The sequence below is a fragment of the Theobroma cacao genome, chromosome 6, assembly GCF_053813885.1.
Source record: "Theobroma cacao isolate CCN51 chromosome 6, ASM5381388v1, whole genome shotgun sequence".
Lineage (NCBI taxonomy): Eukaryota > Viridiplantae > Streptophyta > Magnoliopsida > Malvales > Malvaceae > Theobroma > Theobroma cacao.
The window spans coordinates 28616562-28629303 of NC_142644.1; the positions used below are offsets into that span (position 1 = coordinate 28616562).

A 12742-nucleotide genomic window follows, 5' to 3' on the forward strand; every position below is an offset into this window, starting at 1 on the left:
TGAAGAGAAAACCACTTTCTGATCCTGCTTTAAAGAAGTAACACAAACTACACGTAATTAATGTTTGCTATATATATATATATTCTATCCTTAATTTATACGTCTAAGATAAGATGTAAGTTAACTTACAAGGTGATATGATAATTAATTAAAATGCCATAAATAGCATGAGAAACAACTCTGACAAGCTTTGCTATGGCAAGCATTATTAGGTACAGGACTTTCCAAGTACTGCGCATGCAAAGCGATAGAACCTTAACAGTAAAGCAGTAGTGCTACAACCTTCAAACGTTTGCCTTTTTTGTATACCCATCCCCTCCCCCTCTGGTTTGGTCATTGCTGATCATCCTGCAACCCAATATTCACAAATATCAAAGGCTAACGTTAATTCTCCTGAGACATTAATTTCTCTAACTTCTACATCCAAGTTAAAGATATGGCATGTGGAAATGCTTTTAGGATCATATATAGAGAGAACATAATCAGAGGAGACAAGGGACAATCTGATACATGATGAAGCAATATCAGTGCAAAATGAGAAAGAAATCAACATTTCCTTAACCGAAGGAAACAATCACAGGATAAAAACAATGCAATTGATTCTGTAGTCCGTACCTAGCTATATGTGATTGGTAAAGAGGATAACAATATTGGATGATGATATCTAACACATTCTCCAAGGGAAACAGAATGAAAAGGATCAGTGGGAAGATAAAAATTTCACCTTTCTTTTTCTTTTTTTTTTTCCTTCCTACCAAACAAAGTGAGAAAAATATGAGTACATTCCTCCTTTTTTCTACATTCTATTCATCTCCTCTTTATTCCTTGTTACCAAATAAGAGAAAATAGTTTATTCTTCCCTTTTCCCTTCTATCAAACCTGATAATTGATGTTAGAAATGTGGTCTGAATAACATTCCATGTCTTAGTAAATTACGACTTGAAAACAACAAAAGAGTGTAACCTAAGAATAAAGGATCACACCACCCCCCCCCCCCCCCCCCCCCCCCCCCCCCCCCTCCCCCCAACAACAAAACCTAAAAAGGGTATAGAGAAGTTGGAATGCAAGCTTAGAAAAGTTTACGACGACTTGAATCTAGCTTGCTTGTGATCTAATTAATCATATATTTTTCCTAGACTAATTATTCGCAAGTGTCTTGAGGGCTAGGCTAAGACTTTTTCTTTGTTAAATCATAATTTCATTAAGATTTGCTCAAGTTAAATTCAGTTTGACTTAAGTGTGATAAACAAATGTAGTGATGGTAACACCCACCACATCAAAACCATTCTCCCAAGCTAGAGGAGAAATGACACTTAAACAAAATCACCATTTCGAACAATAACTCGGCTTAATTAGAGAATTTATATTGTCTATCATCTTGTAATTTCTATAACAGAATCAATTAATCTTAATGAATGAGCAGACAGAACATTTCAAGCACCATCCCACAAACAACTCCTTCCTATTCACAACCCTTTTCGCCAAGGAATCGACACAATGATTCGCTAGGTTGAGACTCAAATTTTCAAAAGATTGAAACAAGTGCAATTGTTCACTGACATACTGGCTAACTAAAACATAAAGAATCTTTGATGCATTATATTGAAATTTTTAATAAATAGTAATTTTATTACATAGCTTTGACACAATCCTGAAGTAGTAGAACCTAGATAATTTTTCAATTGAATGTATTAACTTTTCTTCAACATGGTGAGATTGAAATACAAAATAAAGAATTTTTTTATTTGCTCAACATACAAAATAAAGAATATTTCTTAAAACAACACATTAGCTTTAGCTCTCATGGAGGGGAGGGGAGATAGGCACTCCTTCAAAACCCTCTAAGTTGCAAGATTTAGAGATGTCTCATTAATCTTTTTTCTCTGTATAGATGAAAATTACCATTATTTTTATATTTTAATAGATATAATATTGATAAAATATATCATAAGTTTTTTATATATGTTCTTTTCGTTTTTGTCTTAAGCCAAATAATTTGATAACATGCTCATTCATTTCATTTTAATTTAAATAAGAAATCTGACCGTTGTCTCTCATGAGTGCTTCTCCTCAACCTCTAAACATAAGCTGAAACTCTTGAAGAATATCATAGTGAATGAAATGCCTGAAACTAAGTTGTGATTAAGTGCATTTGCATGTATTGTTATATTGATTTACACGGTGATTCTGACTGGGGCATGCAAAAGAAGCTAGCATGATCGGATTTCAACCTGCTAAACAAGTAGATGAAATGATTCAAAAATCTTAACATCTTCCAGTCCAAACTGTTCCTCCTTTATCACTGTTTCTCCAAAGGAAATGTAGAATAAAAAAAAGGGGTGAAAAGAATTTTTAAAGATGTTACATCCTAGGACAATTGTATAGTATTAGACGTCGTACAAATCAGGGCAAGGAAGTGATCAGAAAGACCAAGGACAAGAGTAGCAGTGTTATTCTCTCTCTATTCCCTGATATTCCTCATAGGAATCAGTAATGGTAGCTTTATATATATGCACGTGTGTACGGTCTAAACTCTACTTGCTTCCAGGGTCAAGCTACTTGTCATTCACGGCATTTGTTATTTACACAAACAACAGCATTCTTGTTTTTTCTACTTTTTTTAATCTAAGTTTAATAAATTTAGTAAGCTAATTGACAAAAATCGTTTAAAAAATTGTTACTCACCTCATTAAATACCTAAGATATTACACTTATGACTCTCCCTCCACTGCATAAACTAGAACTCGAAATAAATTAATCTGTTTTTTTTTTCTATTTAATAATTCAAAATGCAATGTAATAAGATCGAAATCCCCTCCAAAAAAAAAAAAACTAAAAAATTCATTTAACCAGCTGGTCATAAACCAGACAGGGGCTAGCTAAGGCCAGTTTATATTCTTTTACTTTCTTGAAAATGGAAATGAGTTACCCTTCTTCCTTTTAAACCGTCTCTCCTTTTCCAGTGATTGATTTGATCAGTGTAAGATTAAAAAATTTAAAAGTTTTGAAATCCATTGTTGGGTTGTCCCCCATGAGTGCATTGGTTAATCATATTTAATACTAATCTACACACATTGCAAGTATACCACATTACCTTAACAACAAAAGAAAAAGATTATAGTACTACATTATTGCCTGTAAATATAGAAGTTTGATATATATATATATATTTCCATGAAAAGGTGTAATCAAAATTATTTCCCAAAACGATGTAAAACTAAATCAGTGCCCAATGAGGCTGTGAATGGAGGGAATGGCTTCAACTACCAATGAAAATGGTTTCTTCACATATTTTATTATTAATTAAGAGAAAGGAGGAATCAGCCCAACAAAAACTGAAACCATCTTTTACATCCCAACTCAATATATCTCCACCAACTCCTTGTTTGGTTTCACCACACCTTCAACATCTAGCAAAGAATCCAGCCTAATCATATAGAATGTAATCTGCTAAAATTTTAAATCACTTAAGTAGATTTGGTCTAGTGGTACTTGTTGTCTTCCTTAAGAGTGTTAAGGTTTAAGATTCAAATTCCCTTTCCTCTTTAAGTTTTCTCCAATGTACCAAAAAGAGTAAGAAAAGAAGAAGAAGAAGAAGAGGAAACTGTTGGATTTAAGGTTCCATCTTTCTCCCCTTTCCATTATTAGTTTTTTCTTTGAAAGGTTATGCATCTTTCTCTTCTTGGAAAAGTTAGGATAAAGCTCTCAGCATGGTACTAATGCTCCCAGCAAAAATAACTCAAAGCATGGAGGCTTGTCTCTAGTGTTTAGTTTAGACTTATGTGTAAAGTATAGTACAATGTAATTGTACTTATACATATATATACATAATTAAGTAGCTAGGAAAGGATTAAGCCTCTTCTTGTCTTAGTCAAATGTTTAAGCTCTCACAAAATATCTTAATTGCCGTATTTGCCACAATTTTATAATTAATCTTTAATGTTATTTAATGATATGTCCCACTTGATTAGCCTGATGAAAAGTGTAAGAACTCCAATAATGAAACACAATCTAATTACAGCCAGGTCAAGATAAGACAGGCTAGACCATACAAATGAAGATATCACAAAATTAAAAATGTATACGTACGTAATGCCTAGATAGCACAATCCTGTTATGCATTTCATTAATTTATAAAGAAGAAATCAAAGAAGGGAGCTCCGCCAGATACGATGACAACAAATGAATTTTAATTGATTAACTGTTGGAGAATATATCCTACTAGCTATATATAAATTAATTCCACCACACGAAGGTTAAGACATAAGATAATTTTGGACCACTTTGTACGAGAAACCTTTGTTTTATTTTGAAAGGTTGGACCAGAAACCCTTGAAGGTAATTATAATGAAATTTTTGAATGTTAATTTTAATTTGCACATAAATTTCACATGAGAAGTCTGATATATATGTATATCACGTGGACATTCATGGGGAGCACAAAATCAAACAGAATCAGAAAAGAACGAAAAAACAAGGGAAAAGGTAAACAAGTGAGAAATATTTAATAAGGAAACCACACAAAACAGTGGGGTTTTTTTTTTTTTTTTTTTGCATGATATGAGAGAGAGAAAGCAAGACAGAAAGAAAGAGAGGGGTAATCTTTGGAGTTCAATTATGGCACGTAATAGTAGAGATGGGTAAAAAGTTTGAGGTAAAATTACTTACCACACACTTCTTCACTGTAAAGGCCTCAATGGGTCAGTGTTAGAACTTAGAATTAGGGTTTTGCAGCAAAGGGTTTAGGGTTTTACGAATGAAATAAGATCCCAACTTATGAAACTATGCTCCTTCGGTTGTAAATATACCAATGTTATCTAAATCGACTAATCAGTTCCAAATTTTTTCATGTAAAAATTTAAAGCAAAATCTAATTTTTAATTCTTGAATTTATTCGAGCTGAATTGTGTATATTTCTCTTTGTATTTTATTTATGTTGCGAGATGAAACTAGATTAATTTGAGGGCAAAGATAGAAAAGAAATTTAAGCGAAAAAACTAATATTATTATGTTATCTATATTAAAGACAATAAAATTACCATTTGCTCTGAAGAAGCCAAAGCTCCTAGCTAAGAGACCTGCTGCTGCTTGGATGACTTTGCCTCGTCGTTGGGTTTAATTAGATTCTTCTTCTTCTTTTTCTTCTTATACGGAATCCCTCTGGCCTTAGCTTGACACTCCCTCACTTCACGCAAATAAACCCGAATTGCTCCGTTTCCAAAAGGGTTTGTCTCCGATGACCCACCATGCTCCTCATAAGCAGCTCTCAGGCGTCCGATCAGTGCGTCAAGACTCCCCCAGGCTTGCCTTAGTGGGCAAGTACACGGTGCAGGCGGGTCAGGTTGTCCGAAGAAGACGCAACCATGAAGGTGAACCTTAGTCTTGCCAAACTGATCAAGGTATCTAAGAAAATCAAGAACATGGTTGCAGTTACACTGTGACAGTGCCACTGGAGGCCTTTGGTTCTTCAAATACTGCCCGAAAGTGTTCCAGTCTCGCCGTTTCTGGGACTCATAACGGCTCAACGGAGCCGGCTGGGGCTGCTGGTGGTGGTTACCGGAGGACCGTGAGGACCCTTCGGCAGAAGCTTTGGCTACATCACCCGACATGATTAATTAGAATTCTTTGTCCAGAGGAATTCTTGGGTATTTTTGACAAGAACTGATAATAATAATTAAAAAAAAAAAAAAAGGTGATGGAGAGAGGGTGAAAGAATAGGGATAGTGCAGTGGAGAGAAAGACGAAAATCACATCTTTGGGTCTAACTGAGGAGACATGTTATGGGCCCTCTATGAAGGTGCTTTGTTCCTCTTTTTCTTCTTCTCTCTCATTTCTTATTTCTCCTTTTCCTTCACACTGTTTGCACTAATAAACATTTTTTTAATTGTAGTGTATAATTATTGTATGCCATCATCTCTACAATCATTATCATCATTGTCATTTGAATTATTTTCATCATCATGTATCCATGAAACTTTTGGTAACTTGTTAGTCGGTGCAAAGGAAAATTGTTACTAACTCGGTTTAACCACCGTAAACCTTAGTGCCAGTTGAACTTGACTTGTTTTCCCAAAGAAAAAAAAAAACCAAAAGTTTTAGTCTCTCTGGAAGAAGTGACTAACCTGGAAAAAATTAACTCAAAAGTTGGTGGCGTTTGACTCGGTGTGTGAAAAAGCAGTTGGTATATATCAAACTAGAGTCTAGAAGAAACATGGTTTTCTGCAAAGAAGATTTCTGCAAAAAATAATTACCACTATGATCTATATCCATCACCACTAATAAAGTAATAATGACTGATCATAATACAGAATTATATGTTAGTGGTATTGCTGATGTTTCCTTGGTTTATTAGTCGATTCTTTGGGTGGATCAGTTGATGTCCTTGTCTTTCTCTGTACCTATTACCCAAACTTGCTTTTGCAAATTTTCCTTGATTAAGCATGGGAACCAGGGAATATCAGAGATACCCCTTGAACAATGCCTGAAAGTTTTAAGCTCTGCTATGTCAGGTTTTTTAGTGCATATATGCATGCATGGAAATGACAAAATATTCATCATGTGCATGCATATGAAAGGAGATTACGGGTCCAATTTTTCTCTTTATTTTACTGGAAGATAGCAAAGGAATTAATTGGATCTGCAAAAGATTTTCCTGCTTTCAATTGTTGAATTCGGGAGACCAGTTTGGTATTCAGATTTGAATTAAAAGGGTATTTACTCCTTTTCCAAGCAGCGGACATGGGGTCCAAAAATTTATTAAGATAGTTTGGTTTTCTATTATTTATTTCAAATCAACAAACGCGTATGTCTACTATATGCTTGTGATCTTTTGTTTTATAGGCTAAGACCCATCATCATATCATGGGGTTTGTTAATTTGAGTTGCTGTCACAATGAAAACATTTCCAATTTTTGGGGGCAGTTGTTATTATTATTGTTGCATATATATGGTAGTACAAGTTTTTTTAACCTACCCCTTTTCTTTGGATCCCTAAATAGCAAGCCCTAAATTTAGGGGGTGGGGGGGTGGAATTACCATCTTGGGAATTTGATGACAACAAGGTACTATATCCAAGGCATCTAAGCAACTCTCTTGATGAAGAATTGAAGATCCATATTGGATCTTATTTTATCAATGAATTTCAGGAGCATGCACCCTTCCAATCTGAAATTACAGCTGTTGAATCAATCGGCCAAATGTTGAGACCGTCAACTCTGCTTACTTTAGGGAAATATATAGTGGACAAGATTCCTTAATTTCTCTTTTATTTGCACCCACAGTAAATTGATATGAAAGCTTTCCATTTTAGGCCGAGAAAGGAAAAGGAGGAGAGAGCAAAACAATACCCCCTCTCTGTGATAATAATGCTTCTTTATTAATCGGAAATGCAAATACAAACCGGTGTGGCAGAAAGAAATTAAGGATGGATCATTTTGATGCAAAATCGACAGACATCTTTGGGAAAATGGGGTCCAAAACCCTCAGTATATGCTAGTGAATAGTTATGTTTCATCATGCTGTCTGGGTTTTGACACAACCTTTTCAATATGTACCACTTATTTTTTGGCATTTCAGAGTGATTCACTGTTTCTTTTTTGATTTTTTATTTTGCTTTTCGTAAGCTTCAAATTCAATGCAGGAATAAATCGTACGTACCTGAGAAAATCAGCAAAATGGATCTTTTTGCATACCATTGAAATGGCAAAATTAGTTCAAGCTTAATTTTATCTGCTTTTTCGAGTCATGTCGTTGAACACCAAAGCTTTGCCCAGGCTCATTTGGTCATTTTGTAAAGGTCGTCAGGTCAGATACTGTCCAACCCTTCTTTTTCACGAAAGTGATTTGCAGTGAGCCTAGTACAAATGATAAAAGCAGGTTCACCAATTTTGGCAACTATTTTCATTGGTAATTTTGCTTTCACAACAGTGTTTTTTACTTTAAAGAGACCTTGGTTTAAGGGAACAATTAATGCTAGGCAAAGGCAGTCAAATTCTCAGATTGATGACCGACTCCGATCCCCGTTTTGCTATGCCCATGCATCTTCCTAACTAATAAGTCTGTCTTGGAGCAACTCCAAAGTTAAGGAGATCACTAGAAAACGTGACAATAAATTGCAAGATTCCAAGCTGAAATTGTTTGCCGTAACTTTGTAGACAAGAATCAACAACTGACCCACCTCGTTGAAATAGCTGTTACATCTTGTGAAAATTTTTGCTTATAGCACTTTGGTTTTGAATATGAGCACAGCCCGCCGCGGTTACTGAACTCATATGAATGGGGATTCGGCTAAAAGACATGAGTCATGAATCATAATGCTCTCAATTTCTAAATGAAAATCACAAACTAACTCAGTACAAAATCCATTTCCAAGGAGAAATGGGAATCGTTAGCAGTGTGAAGCACATGATTAAGAGTGATTCCAAAGTAAAATGCTGTAAGCTATTGATGCTCAAAATGAAGGTACCTTTTGTCGGACTATATATATATATATAATATAATATAATATATTTCACATATATATTTGCTTAGGCTCCTTTATGTTTTCACAAGCTCTGATCCCTTCCTTTTCATTCTACCCTCCTTTCTGTTTCAAATAATTCACGGGCTCTGCCTTGCGTACCACTATGAGAAAACCAGATGACAATATTCAAAGTTTAGCAAGTGGAGTACTCATCACTACTTGACTTCATTTAAAACCCTAAAAATCCTTTTTGAAAACAACCAATGAATCTTCAACTATGAATCAAACAAGTTTTACTAAACTAGTTTGTTTTGAATTTGAAAAATGTTGCTAATAGTCCAGAATTAGGCCTACCCACATAAGATCTTTTTCTGTGGCAAATGTATCTCTAAGCCTTGTATTATTCAATTCCCACACGTGGGCGGTGGGGACAGATGTTTCATGGAAGGGATGCCTATAAGGTGACTTTGCAGCAGGCAATAAGGCAATAAAACTGTGCAAATGCCTTAGCATCCCGTGAGCAATCCTATGGCACCAGCCCTACTAATTGTAGAGGGAGATGCCATACATCAAACTTAGTTATCCGAATTAGCCTTTCTAAACATAGTTTTGATCCCATTTTCTCAAAGACAAAGTGTAAAATAAAACTCTTTTTTTTTTCTTTTATTTTGTGTTATTTCCATTCTTTCTATGGTGTCATGAAAAAGAGAGAGTTAGCAGTGCGTGATGCTATTTTTTAAATTTTTATAACTTGCGAGGAATGATTTGATTTTAATGAGAAAAGATGGGATGAACAAAAGAAATAATTTTATGATTAAAAAAAGATTTATGTTTTAGGTCAAGGCAATTGAAGGAATTGGTGGTTCGGATGAGCTTGGGTGGTGGTCTAATCCATGGGACTCTTTATCTATTTGTCTTATTGTAAAATTCAAAGTTAGGGTTTTCTTTTTGAACTTTTTAAAAAATAAGTTTAAATTTAATGTGAATGATTTTGCTAAAAACAAATCGGGACTTGCAGATTATGAATGGACTTTAAGAGATTCATTTGGCTCTATAGTTGGAATTTTTTTTAAACCCACTTGAAATGAAAGAATTGAACTTTGCTGAATTAACAGCTATTAAAATTGCTCTCCAAGTGTTCTATTTATTGGATTGGATTGGGAAGAAATCCCTTATTATTAAGTCTGACATGAAATCATAATTTATCTTTACCATATTTCAATATGGTGTGATGATCATGCAACAAATAATATATAGATGTAAAAAAAAAATTACTATATAAATTAGGATAAAATAAATTTACCTCTTACGATTTAAAAAGTGGCATTCAATCACCTCGAACGTTTTTCCATTATTGGACAACTTAATACCTGGTTTCCTTCCATTGCTACCATGTAGCCTGCTTGTTTTGTGTTTCTTTTTCCCTGCTCTCTCGGTCTCACCTTCTCGGTTTTTTTTTTTTTTTTTTTTGAGAAATGAAATACTTTTACCAAAAAAATGAAACTGAACATCAGACGATATGTGGTGGAGGCTTTTGCTCAAGAGCAATGCCTGTCGAGGGACTATTACAAGGGAATAGGTCCATTGCTTACTGGGAATTAATGGTTAAATTAATTTGGATTTGATAGACATAAGTTTGCTGCTAGGATTATTTCCAGGATCTATCAGTGGGGCATGAAAAATGCTCTTCTTTTGCTTAATAAATGACAACTGAATGTAGAAATGACTGCAAATTATTTAAGGTAAGAGGATGAGTGATGGACATGACTAACATTTGGGGATTTAGGGGGTAATTATTTAATAAAATGCCTCAAAGATATATATATATATATATATATATATATATATATATATATAGTTTCATAGAATTTTGATGATAAATTTACCTTAGAAATATAGCTCGATCCTTGATGGAAAAGACAACCCCGTTATTCTCCATCTTGGTCAGTTTTGGTTTGAGTGCTTTCTTTCCTCCAAAAGTAGTACACCAGATGTCTCGGGGTATATCTTAGCTTTTTCCCATGCATGACCGGAGGGTCCTTCCGATTGTTTCCCTTATAAGTGGGCATGAATGGTCCAGCGAGGTGCAGTGCCTGAAGTCTCTCCCTATATTCTTTATTTATACAATATGTAATTCGTACCAAATCTACATATAAAAATATTATAAGAAAACACTTGATGGAGTTTGATAACTAAAAATATGTCAAATAATGTTATAAATCGTTGTGAAATATTATATATGTAAAAAAAACACTTATCCTAAAATGTTTAACTGTTGTTTAATTTGGTGTAAAATGGAATTTAATACCTAAAATAAAATATAATTCTTCATGACTCGTAAATTGATTTTGTGCAATGAATTAATGCACTGGCTTCTTGCTATTTATGTACTCTTTATTAAATTTTAATACACAAAATGAGAGCAATTAAAAGTACCATTAGATTGATAAGGTTATGATCGATTCTCGCTGTTAAATATGATAATTCAATTAAAAATTTTAATTATTAGGTACTAATTAAAAGTATATGTATATTTGGAAAGTTCAAATATATATCTTTCACTTTCCAAAACCAGACATTAAGATTTTTCAAAAACATATCCCTAGAAACAGTTGGAACAGAAGAAGAATGTCAGGTGGTCATACCAAATATTTTTACACTATCTTAGGTTGCAAAGGTTAAAAATGAAACTGTCACAATACTATTAAAATTTGGTGTGAGTCAAAAGTAATCCTCCTATACAAGCTAGGACAGAGGAGTACATTATTTTAGATTATGCAAAGGAAAAGGATCTCATGTTTTACTCATGTATGCTATAGGCTTTAGTTGCAATCGATGTTTTCTAATTCATCCCCAAAATTAAAATATTCCAATGGCATTAGATATTTGACAAGGATAATTTTCTCTCTTTGTATAATCTTTACATGCCCAGCACATCAATAATTTTCTATACCTTGGGTGGATTTGAAGTTCTACTTTAGTTTCCAACATTCGATCATCTTTTATGGTATAAGAAAAAGAGATGTGCTGTTGCAGAAATTAAGATTGGCAATGCTTTAGACAAACCAACAATCATGTGAACTACCTTCCTCCTAGCTAGCTAACACTAGTCACTAGCTACATACATATACATACATATATATATATATATATATATAAAGCATTTCTGGGCCTTTGTGCCTGGTTAATCTGTTGTTATCCAACCCCCAACCTCTCCCTCACCCACTCTAAGAAAACTCATCAAAGTGGGTAGGACGTTTGTTTTGAGGCAGTAGTATTTATTTATTACCCTTTGACTGACAGGATCCATTAATTTATGAGACTTGATTGACATGATATGGTTGTGAGGAAACATGTTGCAAATTGAGGGGATAATTGAAATTGAAACAGATCTGTGAGCTCTCCCAAAACAACCGGGGGCTGGGGCTGGGGCCATGGTAGAGCCAATTTGCAGTGTTTAGGCATTCGAAGGAAAAGCAAAGAAAGGCAACTTACTGAAGATTGGAGATACACGATCACCCTGATATTTCAATTCCCAACTTCTTTATTTTTCTTTTAGAATGGCTTTAATTCTCTAACAGAAAGACCAGTCATTCCACGTGAATTGGCCCATTCTCTTCTCCATTTGTCTTTCACTGCACCTTCTAGTCGTGGACCCTAAGTATATGTTGTAACTTTGCTGGACAATCTTTAAGTTTATGAATTTCCATCTTTCACCCTCCTTTTCTAAATTTATTTGTGAATAAAGAGAATAAATAAGTTGAGAGGTTTCGTATCAATCATCTCGGAGTATTTATTAATGAATTGAGATTCGCATCAATTGTAATCAGATTTTATTTATTTTATTTTTTCAAATCATTTGACATTTGGAATAGATACATTTCTAATATAACATAATAAATTTAATTCCGTTAATAAAGTAGATCAAATTTTGAAATTGATGAGTCCCAATATAATTCTTTTTTATTTTCTTTTTTCAACATGAATATTTCTGACTTTTCTTCTCTTTATTGATTGAAGAGTAGACAAAAGATACCATTAGCACTTGGCACCAAAAAAGATGTAAATCTTGTCTTAAAGAAGTTAATTAATGAAAATAAAAATGAAATTATGGGAAGACAGCTTAGGTTGGGTAGGCTTTTTATAACCCAGCTTAAACCCACCGTGGGCTAAGTCTATCGGCACGTCTAGCATTTTAGCTTCACTGGGTTTATATTTCCTAGCCCAAGTTAAGTAGGCCCAATTGACAGTTTCATCTACCATACTTGTGGATGTCACAAA

The 12742-nt window shown here is 34.1% G+C and overlaps 1 pseudogene across 1 annotated transcript; it reads right to left on the reverse strand.

Moving 5' to 3' along the window:
* LOC18596688 (protein LIGHT-DEPENDENT SHORT HYPOCOTYLS 10 pseudogene) lies at positions 1 to 5798 on the reverse strand (annotated as a pseudogene). The gene is made up of 2 exons (XR_016027006.1): positions 5040 to 5798; positions 1 to 348 (listed from the first exon to the last, which is right to left on the reverse strand). The product of XR_016027006.1 is annotated as a protein LIGHT-DEPENDENT SHORT HYPOCOTYLS 10 pseudogene (transcript).
* Between the last annotated feature and the right edge of the window lie 6944 nt (positions 5799 to 12742).